This window comes from Dendropsophus ebraccatus, chromosome 2 (assembly GCF_027789765.1).
Source record: "Dendropsophus ebraccatus isolate aDenEbr1 chromosome 2, aDenEbr1.pat, whole genome shotgun sequence".
NCBI lineage: Eukaryota > Metazoa > Chordata > Amphibia > Anura > Hylidae > Dendropsophus > Dendropsophus ebraccatus.
Window position 1 is genome coordinate 99,233,439 of NC_091455.1, and position 25,432 is coordinate 99,258,870.

Below are 25,432 nucleotides of genomic sequence, written 5' to 3' on the forward strand. Positions count from 1 at the left end.
CAGGCTGAACCACAAGATGATTGTGCATTTCTAAATGGTGTATACCCAGATATTCCTTCACAGCCAAGAGGTTCCAACTCCTACTCATAATATCCACAAGTGTGGTCTTGATCAAGTAAATAAGTTTGATATAGCTTGTCTTTGTGGTAAACAAAGTAAATATTTGGGTAAGGAGCGTCTAGAGGAAGCTAACCTTTCAACCTCTTAGGGCCAGTTCACATGGAGCAGAAGCACCACAGAATCCCACCTGCCTCAGTGTGACCCTGTCTCTCTCAGGGAGGACTTGCGCACCTCCGCCACTATTGACAGGGGTGTCAATCGGGGCGACGGCAGAGGTGGGGTTGCGATCGGAGCGGCGGTAGCGGGGGGGGGTGGCGATCGGGGCGGCGGGGGTGGCGATCGGAGCGGCGGCGGCGGTGGGGTGGCGATCGGAGCGGCGGCGTGGCGATCAGAGCAGCGGCGTGGCGATCAGAGCAGCGGCGGGGGCTGCGGTTGACCGTGGGGCCGGGCTGCGGTTGAGCGGAGGGCCGGGCTGCAAGGGGGGGGCCGGGCTGCGGGCGCGCGATCGCAAAAGATTTTTCCGTACGATATATCGTACCGTCTAAACGCAGATTGTTATTGAAAAAAAATTGTTACTCCGACAGAGTTAATCGTACGATCGGGCCAATTATCGTTTCGTGTAAACGCAGCATAAGGGTATGTTCTCAGTGAGTAAATTAGGCATAGTTCCGCGGCGGATCCACCTGTCTGTGTGCCATTGCATCTTTATGGGAGAGTGCGTGCTCCTCCGCTGTCGCTACTCTCCGCTCATGGAAGTGACATGTCACCAGCGGAGAGCAGCGTCAGCGGAGGAGCGCGCGCTCTCCCATAAAGATGCTATGGCACACTGAGACAGGTGGGATTCCGCGGCAGAAAGTGTGCAGACATTTTACTAAACTGTGTCACCACCACTGTGACACAGCAGAGAACAGCTGTCAGGGCCCACAGGAGGACCCCTTGATCCTCTTGTGTGCCAATCTTAGATGGACCAGAACCCTTACACTGGATAACTGAGCACCAGCCAACCAGTGCCAGACTTGTTCTGCTCTGTACCCAACTGCTCAATATTGTAACACACAAGCTACAGGGGAGACCGGAGAGTTAAGATGCACATGGACACAGTAAGGAACTCTAAATATGAGCAGACAGAGTGTATAGGTACAGTGGTTTGCAATAAATTAGAATATCAACAATTTTTTTTCAGTATTTCAATTCAAAAAGTGACCTCATAGTCTATAGAGTTATTACATACAGAGTGAACTTTTTCAAGTGTTTATTTCTGTTAAAGTTGATGATTATGGATTACAGTCAAGAAAAACCCAAAAGTCACTATTTCAGAAAATTATAATAATTAACCCAAAACACCTGCAGTGGCTTCCTAAGTGTTCTAAAAGGTCCCTTAGTCTGGTTCAGTATGCAGCACAATCATGGGGAAGACTGCTGACTTTACAGATGTCCAGAAGGCAGTCATTCACACACTCCACAAGGAGGGTAAGCCACAAAAGTTCATTGCTAAAGAAGCTGGCTGTTCTCACAGTGCTGTATCAAAACATATTAATGGACAGTTGATTGGAAGGAAAAAGTGTGGTAGAAAAAGGTGCACAAGCAACTGGGAGAACCGCAGTCCTAACAGGATTGTAACGAAAATGCCATTCAAAAATTTAGGAGAGATTCACAAAGAGTGGACTGCTGCTGGAGTCAGTGCTTCAAAAGCCACCACATACAGACGTCTGCAGGACATGGGCTACAAGTGTTGCATTCAAAGTGTTGCAAGCCACTCCTGACCAATAAACAACGCCATAAGCGTCTTATCTGGGCCAAGGAAAAGAAGAACTGGACTGTTGATCAGTGGTCCAAGGTGCTGATTTCAGATGAAAGTAAATTTTGCATTTCATTTGGAAATCAAGGACCCAGAGTCTAGAGGAATAGTGGAGAGGCACAAAATCCAAGCTGCTTGAGGTCTACTGTGAAGTTTCCACAATCAGTGATGGTTTGGGGAGCAATGTGCTGGTGTAGGTTCACTGTGTTTCATCAACACTAGGGATGAGCGAACCGGCTGAGGTTCGGGTTTGTATGAACCTGAACTATCGGCTTCTGATTCCCGCTGTCTCCCCGCTCTGTGGAGAGGGGGAAACAGCCTGAGGACTGCCTAGAAAACTGGGATACAGCCTATGGCTATATCCCAGTTTTCCAGGCGGTCCTCAAGGTTGTATCCACCCTCTCTACGAAGCTGGCAAACAGCGGGTATCAGAAGCCAATAGTTCAGGTTCACACGAACCTGAACCTCAGCCAGTTCACTCATCCCTAATCAGCACCAAAGTCAACGCTACCGTCTCCCAGGAAATTTTAGAGCACTTCATGCTTCCCTGTGCTGAAAAGATTTTTGGAGATGGATTTTTTATCTTCCAGCAGGATTTGGCACCTGTCCACACTGCCAAAAGTACCAATACCTGGTTTACTAACCACAGCATCACTGTGATTGATTGGCCAGCAAACTCACCAGACCTTAGCCCCATAGAGAATTTATGGGGTATTGTCAAGAGGAAGATGAAAGACACCAGACCCAACAATGCAGACGAGCTGAAGGCCGCTATCAAAGAAACCTGGGCTTCAATAACACATCTGCAGTGCCATCAGCTGATTGCCTCCATGCCACGCCGCATTAATGCCATCATTCATGCAAAAGGTGCCACGACCAAGTATTGAGGGCATTTACTGTACAGACTTATCATTTGGTCGACAAAAAAAAAATTCCAGTTGGTTTTATATAATATTCTAATTTTCTGAAATACTGACTTTTGGGTTTTTCTTGGCTGTAATCCATAATCATTAACTTTAACAGAAATAAACTCTTGAAAAAGTTAACTCTGTATATGAGGTCACTTTTTGAACTGAATTACTGAAAAAAAAAAATTGTTGATATTCTTATTTATTGCAAACCACTGTATAGGAGAATAACTTAACCCCTTCGGGACCAGGCTAATTTTCGTTTTTGCGTTTTCATTTTTTCCTCCTTGTGCTTAAAAGGCCATAGCACTTGCATTTTTCCACCTAGAGACCCACATGAGCCCTTACTTTTTGCGTCCCTAATTGTACTTTGCAATGACAGGCTGAATTTTTGCATAAAGTACACTGCGAAACCAGAAAAAAATTAAAAGTGTGGTGAAATTGAAAAAAAAAACGCATTTCTTTTATTTGGGGGAAATGTGTTTTTACGCCATTCGCCCTGAGGTAAAACTGACTTAATATGCATGTTCCTCAAGTCATTACGATTAAAACGATATATAACATGTATAACTTATATTGTATCTGATGGCCGGTAAAAAATTCAAACCATTGTTAACAAACATACGTTCCTTAAAATCGCTCCATTCCCAGGCTTATAACGCTTTTATCCTTTGGTCTATGGGGCTGTGTGAGGTGTCATTTTTTGCGCCATGATGTTTACTTTCTATCGATACCTTGATTATGCATATACGACTTTTTGATCGCTTTTTATTACATTTTTTCTGGATTTGATGCGACCGCAAATGCGCAATTTTGCACTTTGGGATTTTTTTGCGCTGACGCAGTTTACCATGCGAGATCAGGAACGAGATCTTCCACAACTTTTCACTCGAAGCATCCCTTCCACTTCTGAGGCAACTTTTACTACATGATCTCTTAAACTCCCGCCGTTTGCTATAATGAAGGGGCAGAAGCGCCCCTTCATCTCCGCCATATGGAGATGAACTCCATTATGATTGAGCAGAGTTATAGCGGAGAAGAAGGGGCAGAGCATTTGCTGCTGACCGCTTCTGCCATTTCATTCTAGCGGACCCCCAGCGATACACACTTCTGACATGTCGCTATGACATGTCAGAAGTTTTTACAAATGATAGTTACACTTTAAACCAAGCAACTGGAGCTAGGTGGCTGCCTCCCCATCCAATTAGTAACTATCTTTTAGATGATAAAGTACTTCTGTTTCGTGTTTATGAACCAGACAGGAGTCTCTCTGCTGTTGCTTGTTCCATTATTTAAGAGGAAAACATTAAAGAATTCATTCACTATTTGAACTGTGATAAGAATACTAAATACTACTATGTCTAAGAAGAATATCTTTTAGGTTTAAAATAGTGCAATACATCTTAGGAAAACATAAAGCAATGTTTTATGAATAGAGCAATGATTTTCATGTAAAGATTTAAGAGGCACAAATAAAACTAATTATAAGGCTGTTGCCAGTAAAAATTTTACATAGGCAAAATTAAGTGTTAGCCAATAAGATAACACCAGGGCAACTTAGTTTGTAGTACCTCTGTCAGTAGAGAGGTGATCATGTCTGCAATTGCTTGTATTATTTACACTGGCCCATTTTTTATACTAAAGATGTTATAGTAAGCAGAAGGCAAAGTCTGTCTCTTGGCTTGTAGCTGCCTCATTGGTTACTATGGTAATATACTGAGATGAGAAGCGGCTATGTCTGCAAACAGATCGCCAACATCCAGGTCTATGCAAGGAGGAGGAAGCTTCTTTGTTCCACGGGAGGAAGCCACCCAGCACCAGCTGATGGACTCTGATGTAAGAGATTTTGCACAACTAGCATTCAGAGCCACACTAAATAAGGAACGATTTGGTCCTAAGAAATCATATTAATATTCCAGATATACAGGCGCTTATTGCTATCTTCTAAAATGGCGCTACTTAACCTTTTAAGGACGGAGACCAAAATGGCCTTAAGGACTGGAACAAATTTCAGGATTATGACCTGTGTAACTTTATCCATAAATAACTTCGGGATGCTTTTACCTATCCGTCTGGTTCTGAGACTTTTTTCTCGTGACATGTTATACTTAATTTTTTTGGTACAATTGAGTCAATATTTGTAGCTTATATTTATGAAGAACCCCAAAATAACGTGAAAAATTGAAAAAAATGCATTTTTCTAGCTTTGAAATTTTGTGCTTGTTAGGAAAATGGTTATGCTACATAAATTAGATATGAAATAGCATTAGCAACATGTCTACTTTATGTTGGCAGCATTTATTAAACTTGACTTCAATTGTTTAAGACAATAAAAAGCTTCAAAGTTTAGCAGCATTTTTCCAAATTTTCACAAAAATTTCAAAATCTGATTTCTCAAGGGACCAGTTCACGTTTGAAGTGTATTTGAGGGGGCTGTATATTATGAAGCCCCACAAAGCACCCCTTTTCAGAAACTGCACCCCCCATACTGTTCAAAATCAATTCCAGAAAGTTTTTTAACCCTTTAGGTGAGTCACAGAAATAAAAACTAAGTGTGTGAGAAAATTGAAAATTTCAATTTTCTTTGCAGAAATTATATGGTGATCCAATATCTCTCATAATAGAAAACCTATTTCCAGAGAAATGCACTACAATTTTTGTTGCCCTATGTCTTCAGTTTATAGAAATGTATCATATGTGGCCCTATTGCGCTATTTGACACAACCACAAGCCTCAGATGTAAAGGAGCGCCTAGTGATTTTTGAAGCCTCCTTACAACTGGCCAATTTTCAAAGTACCACTTCTGGTTGGCAGAGGCTCAGGGGTGCCAAAACCTAACAAACACCCCCAAAGGGACACCATTTAGGAAACTAGACCCCTCGAGGAATGTAACAAGGGGTATAGTGAGCACATGGACCCCACTAGTGACAGACACAATGTGCCGTTAAATTGAAAAATTTAATTTTTTTACACTAAAACTTGGTCTAGCCTTACATTTTTCAGGCTGACATGGGGTTAAAAGGAAAAGAAACCATAAAACTTGTAGAGAAATTTCCCCAGAGTACAAAAATACCCCACATGGGGACATAATGTATCATGCGGGCACAGGACACAACTCAAAAAAGAAGGAGCACCATTTGCCTTTTAAAGCTGGATTTGGCCACAAAGGAGGACAGAGGCCATGTCAGGTTCGCAGAGCACCCGTGCTGCCAAAACAGTGGAAACACCCCACAAGTGACCCCATTATGGAAACTACACCCCTCAAAGAATGTAACAAGAAGTATAGTGAGCATATGGACCCCACTGATGACAGACACAAATGTGGAACAATGTGCCGTGAAAATGAAAAATTAAATTTTTTACACCAAAATGTTGATGTAACTTTGAATTTTTCATGTTCATAAAGGGGTTAAAAGAAAAAATAAACCACTAATCATGTAGAGCAATTTTCCCCGATTACAGGAGTACCTGACATGTAGACACAAACTGCAAAGCCGGCGCACAGAAAGCCTCCAAAGGGAAGGAGCGCAATTTGGATTTTAGAAGCTGGATTTGGCCAGAATGAAGGATGAAGGCCATGTCGGGTTCGCAGAGCCCCCGTGCTGCCAAAACATTGTAACCCCCCACGAGTGACCCCATTATGGAAACTACACCCTTCAAGAAATGTAACAAGGGGTATAGTGGGCATATGGACCCCACTGGGGACAGGCACAATGTGCCGTGAAAATGAAAAATTACATTTTTTACACTAAAACGTTGGCATAACTTTGAATTTTTCATGTTCACCAGGGGTTAAAAGAAAAAAGTCTGCGCACGGAAAGCCTCCAAAGGGAAGCAGCTTAATTTGGATTTTGGAAGCTGGATTTGGCCAGAATGGAGGACGAAGGGTTCGCAGAGCCCCCGTGCTGCCAAAACATTGGAAACCCCCTACAAGTGACCCCAACGAACTCCGGAATCTGTTGCTCGTACAGGGTGGGGTCACTTGAGGAGGTTTGTGGGGCTTCCTGGGGCCTAGTCCTGGGGCGGCCCCTTGGGGGCTTATCATCACTAAATGATGATGACGATGAGGAAGAAGAGGAAGGAAGAAGTAACGAGGGATCTCTCACTCACTGGTTGTCTCAGTATTGCAGGCAAGCCAGACGTATACCTCCTTAGCCGAGAACAACCTGTGGGCCATTTTTGTGTTTTTTTTTCTTTAGGGTGCCTTGACACACACCGGATCTGCAGCGGATTTGACGCTGTGGATTCGCAGCGAAATCCGCTGCGGATCCAGCGTCAGTGCATTCATACTCGCAGCTGCAATGACATCCCACTGCTTGTATGTAAGTTAACCCCCCGGAGCATACATCATCTCTTCCCCGCTCTGCCTTGATTTGGGGCTCCCCAATCAGTGTGCTGCCCCGCCACAGCCACTGATTGGCTGAGCGGGACGTTCTGCTGAGAACCCCCGATGCAAACTGGAGCGGGGAGGAGGTGATGTATGCTCTGGGGATTAATTCCCGCTGCGTGCATGTATTCTCATAGGAATGCACTGACACTGGATCCGCAGAAGATTTCGCTACGAATCCACAGCGTGAAATCCGCTGCGGATCCGGTGTGTGTAAAGGCATCCTTAAAGGGGGTGTGTAAGTGTAAGTGTTATGCTTTTACACGTATAAGTGTTAGCGTGTGTGTTTTATGTACTGTTTTAACATTTTTTTTGTGTGTGTTTTTAACTTTTTTTTTTACTTGGGGGCACACATCTAAACTTCAGTACAAAAAAAAAAAAAAAGAAAGGTGGGGGACAGAGGCAGGGGACACTATATCACCACCAATCCAGGGGAGAGGGTGGCAGGACAGAGGGGAGAGGGTTAGAGAGGGTGGAAGGACGCAGGAGGGGTGGGTGGCAGGATGGAGGGAGGGAGGGTGGCAGGACGCAGGAGGGGTGGGTGGCAGGACAGAGGGAGGTTGGCAGGACGCAGGAGCGGTGGGTGGCAGGACAGAGGGAGGGTGGCAGGACGCAGGAGGGGTGGGTGGCAGGATGGAGGGAGAGTAGGCACCCGATGCCCGGAACACTCCAGGACCGCACCGGGCACACCACCCCATCATCACCTTCACTGCTGCTGATACTCAGCTAGCAGAGGAGGTGATGATGGGAGTAGTGGTATAGATCGCCTGTGATTGGCCGGCTGGTGGTTACCGGCCAATCACGAGCGATCGGGGGCCGGCACCCACGGGCAGGTGATGCCCGGGCACTGCTGTGATTGGTGCTGTCTCGGACAGCAGCAATCACAGCTCTGTGCCGGGATCCGGTCCCGGAAACACAGCAAATCGCTGTGATTGGCCGATGAGAAGTCATCGGCCAATCATATCGATCGTCGTCACGGGGGGCAGGGAAACCTACGTGACAAAGCAAAATGGCTGCTGCAAGAATCAGCAGCCATCTTCACTGGAGCACCGCGCGATTTTGTGCGGCGCCCGATTAAAGCGCTTGCGTACCGATACGTCATGGGTCTCCAAGAGGTTAAAGCGGCAAGCAGAGCAGCTCTTATGATAGGGCAAACATTCAACTATGTGACTAATATACGTAGAGCCCGTTGGTTAACGGCAGCAGGCATGTCAGATTTAGCCCCAAAAAGTCACGAATTCCCAAATTTGAAAACGTCAAATCTGTTTGGACCTGACTTCATACAAGAAGTAAAGGGCAGATATAGGGCACACAAATCTTTTGCAGTTTTAAAGAAACCAACTCATCCCTTCAAGAAGCCCTTTCGGGCTCCTATAGGTCCCAAGGACTACAACCAGGGACATGCAGGAAAACACTATTCGAGAGAAAATTACACCCATAGAAGAAGTTTTCAGAGAGCAGTCTCAACAAAAAGAGCTTCTTCACGTGAGCACGGAGGTGATGATTCCAACTCGAGTATATTTAAACTCATGGCAGAGTATAACTACAGACCATTGGGTCTTAAGAGTAATCAAAGACGGTCTACAGCTGCCATTAATCAGGTTTCCATTCCAAAAACGCAAACCTCATTTTCGGTCAGACAAAAAAATTAGACAATGTTTTGGAATCTGTACTACAGACAGGGAAAATATCCAAAACAGAGATAGTCACATATTTCCTGTTATAAAACCAGACGGGTCAGTCAGACCAGCCCTAAACGTGAAACCCCTAAACAGGTTCCTGAAATGGAAACGGTTCAGGAGGGAAAGTATAACAGATCTAAAATTCTTGCTAGACAGAGAAATGTTCCTAATAAAGGTAGACCTCAAAGATGCCTTCCATGCAATCTCCATACCTCCCAAACACAGGAGATTACTACAAATTTTCTGGAAAGGCCAATTATACCATTGGAATGTAATGGTATTTGGCCTTTCAATAGCACCACATGCCTTCACAAGGGTACTAAAAGGCGTAATTACTCATCTCAGAGAAAAACGCATAATATGCTTAAATACGATATTTGTGTTCTTCACCAAAAAGGGGAAACCTTTTGTCTCAAACAGGTTTTAACATAAACATGCAAAAATCGGTCCTAACACCAACCAAAGCACTAGTATTCCTAGGTTTTCATATTAACACTGCACTATTTCAGATAAGCGTTCCTAACGACAAATGGGAAAAGATAAAAAATCTTGGTAAAAGAAACAATGGACACAAGAACCATAACACTCAGAGAGACAGCAAGCATCATAGGAAAAATCATGGCACTTCAGCCAGGGTTCAGAACATCGCCCATACTTTGCAGGCAAACTCAAATGTGCCTAGGACGCTGGCTAAGACAGGGATACCATTGGAACAAAAGGTTTCCCCTCCCCATAGAAATAATAGAGGAGTGGGGTCACATTCTCAAACTAAAAAAACCCTCATCCCTGTCCAATAAGAGCTCCGCCACCAAACGTCACAGTTACAAGAGATGCATCCCTTAATAAGATGGGGAGCTTTTTCGGTACACTCTGCATTAAAAGGTTGCTGGTTAGAAGAAGAAAGGTCCCTTCACATAAACATTTTAGAACTAAGGGCAGCCAGATTAGCCTGTCAGAAGCTAATAAAAACACTCCCAAATTGTTAATCTATCCTAATTCAAATGGAAAGCAAGGCTGGGTTCACACTATGTATATTTGAGGCTGTATTTGGTCCTCATGTCAGGTCCTCATAGCAACCAAAACCAAGAATGGATTGAAAACACAGAAAGGCTCTGTCCACACAATGTTGAAATTGAGTGGATGGCCGACATATAACGGTAAATAACTTCCATTATTTCAATACAATTCAATGACGGCCATCCACTCAATTACAACATTATGTGAACATAGCCTTTCTGTGTTTTCAATCCACTCCTTGTTTTGGTTGCTATACAGCCTCAAACATACAGCCTCAAATATACGTAGTGTGAACATAGCTTAAAACAGCGATAGCATATGTGAACAAAATGGGAGGGACAAAGTCAAGGAAGCTATGCTTAGACTTCCGGACTTGGGCTTTAGACAACAGAATAGACTAGAATAGACTTAAAAAACGAAATAGCAGACGCCTTGTCCAGACAGAATCTAACTCTGACGACAGTGTAACTCACTCATGAGAAGTTTCTCATGATAAATCAAACTTTTGGCAAGTGGGAAATAGACTTATTTGCCTCTGAGACATCAGCAAAAACACAGAAATTTGTAGCACGGGTTTGGTCCCCCAAAGCCTGGAGGATAGATGCCCTATGCTTTTCATGGTCAGACCTACAAAACCTATATGCGTTCCCTCCTCCAACCCTTCTATCTCAGACACTACTAAAAATAGAGGAGGAACAAATTTCACAGATAGTTCTAGTCTACCCAGTATGGCCCTCCAGACCATGGTATCCTAAACTCCACAGCATGAGGATAGAGAAGAAACTTCCTCTGGGAATAACACCAGACTGCTTACAGGGTCCAAAGGACCTATTGATGCAGTTGCCCCAATTGATGTGGATAGCAGCATCAGTCAGCTGTTCAAATATTCATAGCTCACAGAACAGGCCAACAATCTGATAAATTGGTCTCTCAGGCCAAAAACGCGGTCAAGATACAAAGCCATTATACAGGAGTTCCAGAAATGGAGATCAGAACTTAATAGTGAACAGGATCCACCAAACTTATGGTCGGCCCTCGAATACCTGACATTAAAGTTGGTATTGCATCCAACACCACTATTACCACTAATAAACTATACCTTAGATTCCTAAAAGGTGCAGTAGTGTCTAGACCTGTGATCCCAAAGTATGACTCAACATGGGACATGGACCCCTATTAAAATTTCTAGCTAACTTATCAGAAACGGACCCCTCACTGCGTATGTTAGGTATCGGGTTAGCATGTTTGTTGGCATTGGCACTGGCAGCCAGATCCATGGAACTAACGTTAATTCACATTACGAACCATGGCTCTCAGCCACACCCAAGGGTTTTCATATAATCCTAAAAGGACCTACTCAAACATCAGGACTACAGAATAGTTCTATAGAAATAGATTTACTAGAAGATTTATAGGACCAGTCATTATGCCTAGTCACAATGCTAAAACAATATTTAAATTTAACAGCTCCACTAAGAAGCAATATTACCAACCTTTTTATTACTTCAAGGACTCCGATTAGGAAACCAACCTTACACAGTTAGAAGTTGGATTCTACATGCCATGAAAAGGGCAGGAGTCGATACAGATAAGTTTAAAACACACTCCTTAAGAGGCGCAGCCGTCTCAAAAGCGGCCGCAAAAGGGATTCCACTAATTTCTATCCTAAAATCAGCTAGATGGCAGTCCGAAAGGACATTTGTAAAACATCATTGGCCCCCATCAGATTCTGATCGCGTAAACTTCATAAGAGCGACCACCAGGTATGTGCCGATCTACCATCAGCTGATGCTGGGTTGCTGCCTCCCGTGGAACAAAACACAGTTTGCAGTAATCTATGATCTGCAAACTGCATTTGTTGTAGGGAATAGGTCAGCCACCCAGCAACAGCGCCCACCCCTCCAAACCCAAGTTATATATATCCTGGTGGTCTCCTCAAGTGCTTACCTATGTTTCCTTGTGTTGCAGGATTTAACAAGAACCAGAAACAAACTTTGCAACAAGGACAGACTGAAGAAATAAAGACCCACTAGCCAGGATGAACTAGCATGCCTTTCCAAGAAGGGAGGATGGCTGTTATACTTACAGAATGACAAAAAAGAATTCACGCTAACTGTGCGGAGTTAAAGGAGAAGTCCGGCCAAAATTAATTTTTGATATGTTGTTACTTATGAAAAGTTATACAAATTTCTAATGTACATTAATTATGGGAAATGCACATATACTGCTATTTCCCTTAATGTAGTAGATCAGGAAGTGTTAGAAATATCTCTGAAGAAGTGACGTCACGACCCAGGGTGTAATTCCTATGGAGTGTCCAGCAGGGGGTGCTCTCTATATAGAAGTCTATGGGACTTTATTGTTTCTATGGGTTTCTATGTAATGTAATGTAATGTAATGTAGTGTACAGTGCTTTATTGAATGAATACATCTATGGAATACTTTGGGGAGCAAGTGTCCTTGCTCCCCAAAGTATTGCATAAATGTATTCATTCAATACATTCAATACACAGTAAGCCCGCCGATCCGCCGCATTTCCGCCGAATTTCCGCCGCATTCCCGCCGATCCGGACCATATACATTGAACTACAGCTCCCATCATCTGCTTCTAGTATGAACAGGTGATGAGAGCTGTAGCTGGGTAAGGGATATCACATGCCGCTGGGCGCAGGGGGGAGCCGCTCAGTACACAGGAGCTCTCCCCCCTCCTCCTCCTCCTTCCGTGATAACTTCCGCCTATACCAATGCTGACTCCCTGCCTGGCCGCCGCTCTCCGCTCACATATACCGGCTCCCGGCATCAGCGCGGACACCAGGATGCATCGGGAGCCGGTATGTATGGGGGGGGAGAGCGGAGAGCGGCGGCCAGGCAGGGACTCAGCATTGGTATAGGCGGAAGTTATCACGGAAGGAGGAGGAGGAGGGGGGAGCGCTCCTGTGTACTGAGCGGCTCCCCCTGCGCCCGGCGGCATGTGATATCCATTACCCAACTACAGCTCCCATCACCTGTTCATACTAGAAGCAGATGATGGGAGCTGTAGTTCAATGTATATGGTCCGGATCGGCGGGAATGCGGCGGATCAGCGTGTGGCGGATCGGCGGGAATGCGGCGGAAATTCGGCGGGCTTACTGTGTATTGAATGTATTGAATGAATACATTTATGCAATACTTTGGGGAACAAGGACACTTGCTCCCCAAAGTATTCCATAGATGTATTCATTCAATAAAGCACTGTACACTACATTACATTACATTACATAGAAACCCATAGAAACAATAAAGTCCCATAGACTTCTATATAGAGAGCGCCCCCTGCTGGACACTCCATAGGAATTACACCCTGGGTCGTGACGTCACTTCTTCAGAGATATTTCTAACACTTCCTGATCTACTAAATTAAGGGAAATAGCTCTATATGTGCATTTCCCATAATTAATGTACATTAGAAATTTGTATAACTTTTCATAAGTAACAACATATCAAAAATTAATTTTGGCCGGACTTCTCCTTTAACATAGTAAGTTCACATGGCGTAAGAGACTGGCCGTTCGTGACCCGGCCGGTTACCCCACATGACCCCGGCTGCTGTCACTTTTCTCCAGCGAAGAACACGCTTAAAGAGCTGAAATGCCAGCCGTCTTATTCACCAAGTCCCCTTGAGTATTTTGAGCCATCTTCTGTCTTTCTAGCTCAGTGCTTCTCAATTTCAGTCCTCAGGCCTCACCAACAGGTCGTTTTCAGGATTTTCTTTCTATTTCACAGATTGTATAATTATGCTCAGTGCATCAGGTATTATCACAGGTGTTCTTTGTATAAGAGATGGTGAGGCCTGAGGACTGGAACTGAGAAGCATTGTTCTAGTTGCTGCCGTTCCTGAGTTACAAGTTTTTCTAAAAAACGATCTATACTCAAGATAGTTAACTATCATGCATTTCCCTGATTGGTCCGTTTGGTCCGTTTGTGTACTCACCCCTTAGATTTTTTTCCTGCCCACTGCTGTCATTACTATTGCACAGTAAACACAGGAGTGTTTCTGTTTCTTTTTTAAATCAGTTTATTTTTATTGGCAATTTTCCACACACAAAAAGCGTGCCTTTTTTTGTTGAACATACAAACAAAACAAACCCCCCCATCCTCCCCCCACCCACCTTAAAGTATCAACCCGAGTGTTTCTGTTTCTATTAATTTTGCATTACATCACTCCAATATGTATTCCATACTAGCTGATGATGTATCAGAGCTAACGTGCGCATGGTGTTGCCGAGCTGAAAAAACAGGGTAGATATGTTATACAAGTGTATTAGACATAGGGTGGAATAAGTAAAGGGGATTGTTTAGAATATTGCTTTTGTTACCGAGATAACCCCTTTAACCCCTTAAGGACAGAGCCTGAAATGGCCTTAAGGACAGAAACAAATTATATGAATATGACCAGTGTCACCTTATTCATTAATAACTTCGGGATGCTTTTACCTATCCAGCCGATTCTGAGACTGTTTTCTCGTTACATATGGTACTTTACATTTCTGGTAAAATGGAGTCGATACTCATAACGAATCTTTATGAAAAACAGGAAATTAATGTGAAAAATTGTGAAAAAATGCATTTTTCCAACTTTGAAACCTTTCTGCTTATACAGGAAATGGTTATGTCACATAAATTATATATTAAATAGCATTAGCAACATGTCTACTTTATGTTGGTAGCTTTTATTAAACTATATTTCATTTTTTTTAGACAATAGGAAGCTTAAAACATTACCAGCAATTTTGAAAAATTTTCAGTAAAATTTCAAAATCAGATATTTTTAGGGACCTGTTTAGGTTTAAAGGACACCTGTCACCCCCCGTGCTGGGGTGACAGGATCCCGACCCCCTGTTAGACCCCCCTATACTTAAGTGATCCCGCCGGGTCCCGCTTCCTGAGCCGGCCGGGTCCCGGACATATCAGCTCGATATCAGCTCCGGAAGTCAGACGCCCATAGAGAATGAATGGGGAGTCCGATGCTCCGTTATTCTCTATGGGCATCGGACTCATCTCTCAGCGCGCGCGCCAACCTTTGGGAGAGGATATCTCCGGGACCCGGCCGGCTCAGGAAGCGGGACCCGGCGGGATCACGTAAGTATAGGGGGATCTAACAGGGGGTCGGGAGCCTGTCACCCCGGCACGGGGGGTGACAGGTCCTCTTTAAAGTGTATTTGACTGTATGTTAGAAAGCCCCACAAAGCACCCCATTTCAGAAACTGCACCCCCCAAACTCTGCAAAAGCACATCCAGAAAGTTTTTTTTAACCCTTTAGGGGAGTCACAGAAATAAAAGCTAAGTGTGTAAGAAATTTGAAAATTTTTATTTTCTGTGCAGAGATTTTATTGTAATCCAATATCTTTCATAATGATAAACCTATTAGCAGAGAAATTCACCCCAATACTGATTGCCCCGTTTCTGCAGTTTATAGATATACCCCATATGTGGCCCTATTGCGCTATTTGACGCAACCGCAAGCCTCAGATATAAGGGAGCGCCTAGTTAATTTCAACGCCTCCATTATATTTGGTCATTTTTGACTGTACCACTTCAGCATGGCAGAGGCTCTGGGGTGCCAAAATTTAAAAAAACACCCCTAAAAGGGACACCATTTAGAAAACTACACCCTCAAGGAATGTAACAAGGTGTGCGGTGAGCATCTGGACCCCACAGGTGCTTCACAGATTTTCAGAACAATGTGGTATAAAAAAGGAAAAATTCTATTTTTGTTCTAGCCTTCATTTTTCATTTTTTATCATGGGGATAAAAGAAAAAAAAAAAACACCAAACGTGTAGCGCAGTTTCTCCCGAGTACAGAAATACCCCACATGTGGACATTAAGTGCCAAGCGGGCGCAGGACGAGCGTCCAAAGGGAAGGAGCGCCAATTGGCCTTTGCAAGCTGGATTTTACTGGGATGGATTTCAAGGGTCATGTTGCATTTACAGAGCCCTCGTGCTGCCAAAACACTGGAAACCCCCCACAAGTGACCCCATTATGGAAACTACACCCCTCAAGGAATCTAACAAGGGGTGCAATGAGGATATGGACCCCACTGGTGACGGGCACAAATGTGGAACAATGTGACGTGAAAGTGAAAATTTTCATCTTTTCACTTTCACGGCACAAATGTGCCCGTCATCAAGGGGTCCACATCCTCATTGCACCCCTTGTTAGATTCCTTGTGTTTTGGCAGCACGAGGGTTCTGTAAATGCGATATGGCGTTCATCATCCATTCTGGCCAAATCCAGCCTCCAAAATCCAAATGGCGCTCCTTCCCTTCGGTGGCTTGCCCTGCGCCCACATGGCGCTTTATGTCCACATGTGGGATATTTACGGACACATTTTGCGTGTTTTTTTCTCTTTTAACCTCTTGTGAAAATGAAAAATTTAATTTTAAAATTTTATTTAATTTTAACGCCACATTGTTCCACATCTGTGCCCGTCAACAGTGGGGTCCATAAGCTCAATACACCCCTTTTTACATTTCCTGAGGGGTGTAGTTTCCATAATGGGGTCACTTGTGGGGGGGGTTCAACTGTCTTGGCAACACAAAGGCCTTTTAAATGCAACAAGGCCCTCGAAATCTATTCCAGCCAAATCCAGCCTCCAAAAGCCAAATGGTGCTACTTCCTTTTGGAGGCTTACCCTGCACCCGCATGGCGCTTTATGTCCACATGTGGGGTATTTCCGTACTCAAGAGAAATTGCTCTACACATTAAGTGTTTTTTTTATCTTTTAACCCCTTGTGAAAATGAAAAAATCAAGAAGAGATCAATGATTTAGTGTAAAAATTAAAAATTTTTTACACTAAATGTTGGTCTAGCCTTGATTTTTTCCTTTTCCACAGGGGGTTAAAAAAGAAATGAACACAAAACGTGTAGGGTAATTTCCCCTGGGTACGAAAATACCCCACATGTGGGCATAATGTGCCATATGGGCACAGGGCAAGCCACCAAAGGGACAGAGCGCCATTTAGAGGCTGGAATAGAGGATGGAGGCCATGTCGCAATTAAAAAGCTCCTGTGCTGCCAGGACAGTAGAAAGCCCCCATAAGTGACCCCATTCTGGAAACTACACCCCATAAGGAATCCAACAAGGGGTACAGTGAGCATATGGACCCCACTGGTGACGGGCACATATGTGGAACATGTGCCGTGAAAATAAAAAATACAATTTTTTTCATTTTCACACCACAAATGTGCCCGTCACCAGGGGGCCATATCCCCAATGTCCCCCTCGTTAGATTCCTTAAGGGGTGTAGTTTCCAGAATGGGGTCACTTGTGGGGGGTTTCTACTGTCCTGGCCGCACAGAGGCTTTGTAATTGCATCATGGTATCCTCTAATAGGAATGGCGGCCATATCTATTTAGCTGGGGAAAAGGGACAATTCTGATTTATTTGGGGGTATTAGGCCAATTATTAGTTTATAAGGTTGAAAATGACAGGTGTCCATCAAATTCAACCTGTGTTGATCCAGAGGAAGGCAAAAAAAAACCTCATCACAGGGGAAAAATTCCTTCCCGACTCCATATTGGCAATCAGAATAATCCCTGGATCAACGTGACCTCTGGAATAGGAATAAGGGACAGAATTTAGAAAATGTAGAACCCCAATGACGTGTGGTACGCCTTGAAGAGAATCTGTGTGCAGAGGCCGGGGTGATCAGGACAGGTGTCACACTGGAAAATGGTGTCCTTCCTGATCCCCCTGTTACGCCAAGTTATCCCCGTACAGGTGGTAACCTTTATCCAGCAGTGGGAAGATCAGTTCCCAAATGATCTCCCCACTAACTCCAAGGATGGGGGGGGGGGCATCTGGGGGCTGGATTCGGGTGTCCCTTCCTTCATACACTCTAAGGGTACGTGCACACTGCGGAATGGCGAAGGATAACCCTTTGTGCATTCCGCAGCTGGCACCCACAGGCGTACTGATGGAGGCGCGCGTCTCCGACAGTGTCACACTCTATTCTATGCACGGGCGGATTCCGCCCTCTGTCCAAACAATGAACGTGTTCATTCTTTGGACGGACAACGGAATGCCCCAGTCATAGAATGGAGTCTATGACATGGGCGGAGATGCGCGCCTCCATCAGTCCGCCGGTGGACGTCAGCTGCGGAATGCACAAAGGGTTATCCTTCGCCATTCCGCAGTGTGCACGTACCCTAAATCTGTAAGTGTACTCTGAGGTACTCTCACAGAGTTTGTAGAATTTCACGCCATACCGTCATCTCTTATTGGGACGGTACTGGCGGAAAAGACGTGTCTGGGGGGCAGCGTACGCTACGCTACCCCCAGACACGTCACTGGATGATGAGGACTATGAGGATGAATGGAGGAACGAAGGATCCCCCCATTCATCCTCACTGGCTGTTTCGGTGTCGGAGGCAATAATAACGTATGCGTCTGACGCCGAAAACACCCTGGGGGCCATCTTTATACGGGTATTGGTATATGGCTTATGTAAATGTGTAGTGGTGTAGTGTAAAACTTTATTCCATGTAGTGTGTGTAGTGTAGTGTTTTTTACGTGTTTTTTTGACAGTAAGAAAAAATATCCCTACGCCAACAAAGGAGCTGCTGATAAATGCCGCACTTATGTGCGGCACTTCTCAGCAGACAGTGGCGGTAGAATATAGGGGGAAAAAACGCCCCTACGCCAAAAAGGAGGAGTTGCCGATCAGCGGCGCACTTACGTGCGATGCTGATCAGCACTCAGCGGCGTTAGGGCGCAAAAAAAAATAACCCAAAGCAACTGATCAGTGAATGATATTCACTGATCAGCCGCTAGGGGGCAGTAGAGCGACGCTGCTGGAGATTGCCGAGGCCCACCGAACCCGAGGACCCGAGCGTTTCCGAAGATTTCCGACGCTGGACGACCGAACTCGGAACGAACGAAGACGCGAGGACGGCGCGGACCGCAGATCGTCGCTCCGGACGCCCAGATCAGGTGAGTATAGTACACCTGCACCACACACACCTGTTCTGCACCCCTCAGCTACCTAGCTGAGGGGCGCAGAACCCGGCAAAACTGTTTTTTCACAGTATGATCGCCGTGATGGGCCGGCCTATCACGGCGATCGTGGGGGTGGCATCGGCGCCATCTTTACACAGGAGACTAATGGCGATTGGTGCTATCTCAGACAACACTAATCGCCATTGCTTTCCGGGTCACCGATGACCCGGAAAGCTCTTTTCAGCTGCTATATGCTCATCTGTATTGATCAGCATATAGCAGCGATCGTCGGCATGGGAGGGGTTAATCACCCCCCGTGCCGACGAGCAGAGATGGCCTGCTATACATCATAGCAGGCCATCTTCCCCGACCGCTGTGTGTGAACACACAGCGATCGGGGAAACATCGGGCGTAAGTATACGTCCGTTTGCGTTAAAGCCCACCCTGCGGGGGCGTATACTTGCGCCCGATGTCGTTAAGGGGTTAAGCCGTGTTCTTTATTGTGTCTACCAGCAAGTGCGACATTTCAGCTGTTTTGTATTTCTTACGCATGAGCAAGGCAAGATAGCCAAAATAATGTACATACACGTGGTCACTTGCATGATGGATGGCTGCAATGCTGACTCCAGAGTCCTTGCTTCTACTGTACAGTAGTTAAAGTCACAGTCAAGCCCCGGCAATCACATGACAGATTAAGTGATCACTGGTACATGCAGGCTTTGTGTCAGAGCTGCTGGGCCTAACTAGAACTAGCACAACTGTCATTCTGACAACAGTAACTTGTCATGGTTGTTTTTTTCTGTCAGCCCCAGTTATAAGCAATGCTGAGGTTCGCAACTGCTTGTAAGCCACAGGCCACTTTTTAATATAAAAGACTATAGAGAATAGTGAAAAAGCATATTTTTTAAATACGAATTTGTTTTCCATTTTTACTTTAGTGTAAAGATATGTCCTGCCACCTGACATAAGGTTTTATTTAATTGTAAATACAATACTACTTGAACAAATAAGTAATTCCCTAATGGCAACCTTCCCTTCCAGTAATTTGTTGAGCACATTCTATTCAATAAGAGCCTAAAACCTATATCACAAAGCAAATTTTTATATGTGGCAAAGATAAGAAACATCTTTTTCAGCTTTCTGCTTTCAACCTTACAAAAGCACATAAACACATGTATTCAACATGGCCACAGGAAAGAAAACAAAAACACTAGAAAACATACTTGAGTTCAAAGGCAAATATTATGTACAGAACCTGAAAAAACAGTAGTCATGGTGATAGTTGATCTTAGTTCAAAAAAGTATACTAATTTGAAAGGAGCGTAAACAATAAACTGCAAAGCTTTATCCCTGTTTTTTCTATCCATTACGCAGAAAAAGTTAGGGTGGTATTACACGGAACGATAATCGGCCGAATTGGCCCGATTCGGCCGATTATCGCTCCGTGTAATAAATACAACGATCAGCCAATGACAACGATCATCGGCTGATCGTTGATATAATTTAGAACCTATTTTCGTCGGGCGCCGACCGCGCACCGCTGCGTGTAATAGCGGTGCGTGGCCGGCGACTAACGATATACATTACCCATCCACGTTCCAGGGCTGCTCCTGCCGTCCGCTTCTCCTTGCGTCCCGCGCGCGCTCTAGCGTCACAGAGGCCTGTCAGCTGATAGGCCGCTCAGCCAATCACAGGCCGCGGCGGTCCCGGCCTGTGATTGGCTGAGCGGCCTACCAGCTGACAGGCCGCTGTGACGCTAGAGAGCGCGCGGGACCCCCGGGAGAAGAGGACGCAGGAGCAGCCCTGGAACGTGGATGGGTAATGTATGCCAGTTTAGCAAGGGCTGCAAGGACATCGGTAACGATGTCCTTGCAGCTCTTGTCAAACGATTATCGGGCCGTGTAATAGGTCCAGTAAACGAGCAACGATTTAGCAGATCGCTGCTCGTTTACAGGTATTATCGGGCCCTGCTCGGCCCGTGTAATACCACCCTTAGTGTTAGGGCCTGGTTTTACTCAAAATATAAAAGGTACAGCTATAAATAATCTCCAACCCTCCACCCGCAAGCTCAACAATACTTGCAATGGTGAGGACACCCCAATCTTTTCTTTGCATGCAGAATTTTCAGCTGTCCCCTCATTTCATTCCTACTTAGCAAGATACTTATTCTGCAGATTTAGCTTTTTATTGTCGTAATTAAAAAAAAGAAAAAAAAAAACACCTAAAACAGATCAAAACAAAAAACTATCATATACTGAAAGGGGTATTCCTCCCAGGTAAAATACTTGCTGAATCACCGCCCCTTTCCGGAGACTAACAATTCATTCCATTCTTGCTATTTACCTAGTCCCATAGACTCAATGGTATTGTCAAACAAAATTTGCCTTCCGCCTAAAGAGTTGACACATGCATTATTTTACATTTGGAAACATTGAACTGCAGTTTCCAGTTTAGACCACTTATCTAGCAAAGCTAAATCATTTTCCATATTACTGACACCTCCAGAAATATCAACCGTATTGCACAGTTTCGTGTCGTCAGCAAACAGACAAACCTTACCTACCAAACCTTCTCCTAAGTCATTAACAAACATATTAAAAAAGAACAGGACCTGTGTGGTAACCAGCCTCTGCTTGGAATATACACCAGTAGGCTGGGTTCACACTATGTATATTTGAGGCTGTATTTGGTTCTCATGTCAGGTCCTCATAGCAACCAAAACCAGGAGTGGATTGAAAACACAGAAAGGCTCTGTCCACACAATGTTGAAATTGAGTGGATGGCCGCCATATAACAGTAAATAACTTCCATTATTTCAATACAACAGCCGTTGTTTTAAAATAACAGCAAATATTTGCCATTAAATGGCGGCCATCCACTCAATTACAGCATTATGTGAATAGAGCCTTTCTGTGTTTTCAATCCACTCCTTGTTTTGGTTGCTATACAGCCTCAAACATACAGCCTCAAATATACGTAGTGTGAACATAGCCTCAAAAACAACCTCCTGATATCCACCCTTCAGCCAGTCACAAGTCCACTGAATTATTAAGGGATTAAGTATAATTTTCTCTAACTTCTCTTTCAGCTCCTCTTCTATGTACAAGCGCCAATGTGCACCGTTGAACGCCGATCCCGCGCAGGTGCAGTGACGACCACTGTATCTATATCCATGGGGCTTGCTGTAAAGCAAATCTCTAAATGCTGTTAGAAACAGCTCAGGCAAGATGGCTGTCCCCGATAAAAATGTATTAGAATTTTATTTACAATCAGAAATTAGAAACAAATTTAAAAAAGCAACATTTTCATTATATGACTGATCAATACAAAAAATACAAGTGATGCATTCAATCTAAGGTGTTAATCTCTTTACTTTTTTGATGGATGTACAAATGCACTAGGCAGCTAGGGTGCTTAGTTTTTTTCTATTGATGCATATGGGAGTTCACATTGTCAACCACTCAAATAGTAATTTCCCTTTTTCAAAACAATTAGATTAATAATCACTTTTTGTAATACTTGGTCCACCCACTAGTGATTTTTTTTTTTTTACAATATAACACTATGTACAATTTGTGTAATTGTCAATGAACCTTTGTGTCTTTATCTAGCCTATGAAAAGCAGGAAACAAAGCAAATATTATTCAAGTCCAGATTGCCGTCAGTAACTAACCTATATTCCTTTTGTCCAACCTATAACAACTCATCTAAGAAAAGTTTATTTTTAGAGAAAATTAAGCTAAAAAAACTAATTTGTGAAAATGTAAATACACAAGGGTTACTAAGCTGCAAAGCAATTACTGGCATGGCATTTATTAAGACAAGTATAAAAATGACCCCCTATGCTTGAATTCCAATTTTGATTATATAATTATAATAAATTTAAGCATTTAATACTACAAGGGAGCAGACTGTTGAAAAAAGATAAATGCTAGAAGGTTATGTCAAATTTCTTGAATCTTTTTGGCATTTAATTTACAGCATTTCAGAGTGTGCATTCTAAGTGGCTTCTCAGGAGAATCCCTCCTTTTCTTTTATTCCTCATTCTGTCATTTGCTGGAAGGCAGAATAAAATAATTAAATTGATTTCAGCAGTTGCTGATTGCTTTCCATTTAAAGTTCACTCCTTGACCCTAGAGAAGGAAGGTTTGCTAAATAATGATCAATAGCCTGAATGAGACTGTCTAAATCTGTTTATACAGCAGTGGAAAACAACTGAAACCAAAGTAAACATTTATGCTGTAAATTCCTAAGCCTAATTGCTATTCTGAGTTAATTTCCCTATGACATAAGGGTACAGGATGCAAGCAAATGGTTTAATAGAATAAACTGACTACAGTTTTTAATGCATACAATTCTAATTTATAGAGTATTTCCCACATTTACTATTTATTACCTACCTACAGTAAGATCATTGGTGGGAAAGGGGGGGACAGTAGCTGGAATTAGGGATACCCATTGGAAGGAGCTTTATGGTAGAGTAGCCAAGCGCACATGGCCTGCTATGTAAGTCTTTGTATTGATATGAATCTATGTATAGAAAGAGCACAGCACGGTTTTTTTTTTTTACATGGAACGCTTCACGAATTTGCGTGTCATCCTTGCACAGGGGCCATGCTAATCTTCTCTGTATCGTTCCAATTTCAGTACATGTGCTGCCGAAGCGAGCACCAGCACAGCACATGATGATTTCTTGATGTAACTTTCGCTCCCCCATGGCCACATACAGGAAGAAGGGAGGAAGCACCCTAGACATTTTTTATCTTGTATTGTTACATTTAGAAGAATGTTCGTAAACAAAGGAAATATATATGTATAAGAATCTTATAGCTTTAACAGTGTTTCGCTAAGGTATATGTATATGTACACCCTGGGAATGATTGGTGCTTTGTGGACTTTGAATTTGGATTATAAATGCAATTCAGTGTAATGACTGACTTTAACCAACAGATACAGAACATAATATGCAATATAGGAAATATTGGATAATATTAGACATATACATCACATTTTGTATGAAAGGAGGCTAAAGTCTTGCTTCAAAAATACAGAAAAAATAGCACATGGTTCTGGTTTGAAATAAGTCGACTAATATTTGGTCCAAACTTGGAGTAGTCTTGAGATACATAAAAATAAGCCTAATACACTTTGATAACTCTGCTGCTTTTGATAATTATTATGTTAGTATAATGCACCACACTTCTGGGGGTGGGGTGAACACGGACAAGGGGGCCATTCACTTGAATAACACACATTACAAAGTTGTATAACTTTGTAATGTGTGTTATTTAGTGAATAAATGTGAAGCACTTTAATAATGCGAGGGTAAATTAACACTAAGCTCTATAAATTCACACTTTACCGACATAGACCATACAAAGAATTTGGTAACCTACATTGTGGCAGTAACAAGAACATTATCACTTCTATCTGTTGCCTTTTTGTCAACTAACAACAAACAGTTAAGAGAACTCCATTATTAAGCCGTAATTTAATGCACCATATGGGACAGAAGTCTCACACCAGATGTCCATGCCACATTAGTTAGGAATAACATGTTTTGGGCACTTTCGTTTAAAAAAAAATTCAATTTGTTGGGGCTGCATTAAAAAACTTCATGTTTGAATCTGACTTCAATAATAATTGTTAAAGATGTGACAGACACTATAAAGATAATGTTTGTGCCCTGCATCATACATTAAAAGAAATGTATAAGAAAATGATATTTTTTAAAATTACAAACTACATACATATATATATTTATTTATTTATTTATTTTATGTGACTATCCAGGAACTATTGATGGATAAGAGGCTATTAGGATTTATGTTAAGAAAGCTGCTGTTCTTTTGTTGTTGTGCAGGCAGAGCACAATACCCATATATAGCAAAATATATACATGTATACACATTTTATCAGTGCCGCTGTTGTGTTCCTTTTTATAATACAACCTGTACAGGACAAGCCATGCATCAGTAAAGCGGAGGAATTTACCACCAGTGCTGGCCACCTTTAGAAGCATTCTCATGCCATCTTCTCTTTTATTAACCAAAACCCTTCCTCTGCCACCAGCACTGGTCACCTCTAGAAGAATACACAAATAATTTTTAATTTCTCAGACAACCTCCTTTAATTAATATATAAATATGACAAAAAGGCAAAAAAAGCCTCAAAATGCATTATTGATGTTTAAACCTAACAAAGAATCTAGTCCAGGCTTCAAATGTGTTACTTTATGTAAATCAAAGTTTTATGAAAAGGGGGTTGTTTTAAAAAAAAAAAATTAAGGTGACTTCCTCCCCTTTATTTGCTACTTTGTGTTTACACTGGACATATTCTGGGCCTTAAAGCCAAAATAATTTTTTTCGTTTTTCCATGGTCGCCTTCCAAGTGGCGTAACCATCAACGCAGCCATATGATGGTTTATTTTTTTGTAGGACAAGTAGTATTTTTTATGGGTGCCATCTTGTAAAAAATACTTTATTAGGGTGCGTTCACACCTACCGCATCCGCAGCTTATTTTTCCGCGGAAATCCGCAGGTCTGGTGGTGCAGATTTCAACCTGCGAGAAATCCGCGTATGTGTGCGTTTTGCGGTTTTT

General features: G+C 43.2%; 1 protein-coding gene and 1 non-coding gene across 2 annotated transcripts in view; both read right to left on the minus strand.

Annotated features, from left to right (window-relative positions):
* The window catches only part of FARS2 (phenylalanyl-tRNA synthetase 2, mitochondrial), a 232,295-nt gene that overhangs the window by 158,074 nt on the left and 48,789 nt on the right, over window positions 1–25,432 (minus strand). The window lies entirely within an intron of this gene.
* Window positions 23,396–23,502, minus strand: LOC138785025 (U6 spliceosomal RNA). Its single transcript, XR_011362014.1, has one exon. It is a non-coding gene; the product is annotated as a U6 spliceosomal RNA (small nuclear RNA).